Here is a 1,327-nt window from a genome sequence, read left to right as displayed (position 1 = left end):
GCCCTGGAGGCAGGCCCACTGCCTTGGCTCCACTAGACATTTCCCTGGTGGGGGCTCTCTGTGGCGGCTCCAACCCCACTTTCCTGCTTGGCATTGCTCTAGTAGATGCCCTCTGCGGTGGCTCTGCCCCTGCAGCAGGTCTGCCTGGGCTCCCGGGCTTTTCCATACATCCTCTGAAATCTGGGTGAAGGCTGCCACACCTCCACTGCTCTCATGTCCTGCCAGCCTGCAGACTTAACACAACGTGGATGCCACCGAGGTTTCAGGCCTCTACTCTCCAGGGCTGCTGCATGAACCACACTTGGGGCTGCTCCAGCCCGAGCAGCTGAGATGCAGGGAGCAGGATCCCGAGGGCAGTTGTGCCCCAGGTCTGTCTTCTGGGACAACTCAGTCCTTCTAGACCTCAGGGCCTGTGATGGGTGGGGCACCCTTCCAGACTTCTCAAATGCCTGCAGGGCTTTCCTCTCATTGTCTCCACTATTAGCATCTGACTGCCTCACCGCCAAGATAATGTCTTTAGCAACCAGTTTATCTGCTTTACCCTTGTGTTCTCCTGCTCTCTGCTTCTTTACCTCATGGCCAGGCTGCAAATTTTCCAAATCTTTATGCTCTGCTTCCCTTTTAAGTTCTGGCTTTACATCATGCCTTTGCTGCCATAACTCAGCATAAGCTGTTAGAAATAAACATGCAGCATCCTTAATGCTTGCTGCTTGGAAATTTCTTCCTCCAGATACTCTGGTTCACAACTCTTAAGTCCCACCTTCCACAGAGTCCAAGGGCATGGACACAATGCAGCCAGGTTCCTTGCTGTGGTGTAGCAAGGGTTATCTTTTGTCCAATTCCCAATAAGTTCCTCATTTCTATGTGAGACCTCATCATCCACATGGCCTTTACTGTCCACATTTCTATCAGTATTCTGCTCACCACCACATAAGTCTCTAAAACATTCCATACCTTCCCTTGTCTTTTCTCTTTTTCTAAGTCCTCCAAACTCCTCCAACCTTTGCCCATTACCCAGTCAGTACCAAAGCTGCATCCACATTTTCAGGTATCTGTTTAGCAACACTCCACTCCTTGGTACCAATTTTCTGTATTAGTCCATTTTGTATTGCAATGACAGAAATACCTGAGACTGGGTAATTTATAAAGGAAAGAGGTTTATTTAGTTTATGATTCTGAGACAGCTGCATCTGGCATGGGCCTTAGGCTGCTTATGGCTGTGAAGAAAAGTTCCATGATAGGCTGTCTATAAACTGAATGCCAGTAGCGTGGCTCAGTCCAAGTCCAAAGACCTCAAAACTAGGGAAGCTGATGGTGTCCTTGGTGT

This window comes from Galeopterus variegatus, unplaced genomic scaffold (assembly GCF_000696425.1).
Source record: "Galeopterus variegatus unplaced genomic scaffold, G_variegatus-3.0.2 Scaffold4485, whole genome shotgun sequence".
NCBI classification, from domain to species: Eukaryota; Metazoa; Chordata; class Mammalia; order Dermoptera; family Cynocephalidae; genus Galeopterus; species Galeopterus variegatus.
Note: the sequence above shows the minus strand (reverse complement) of the source record.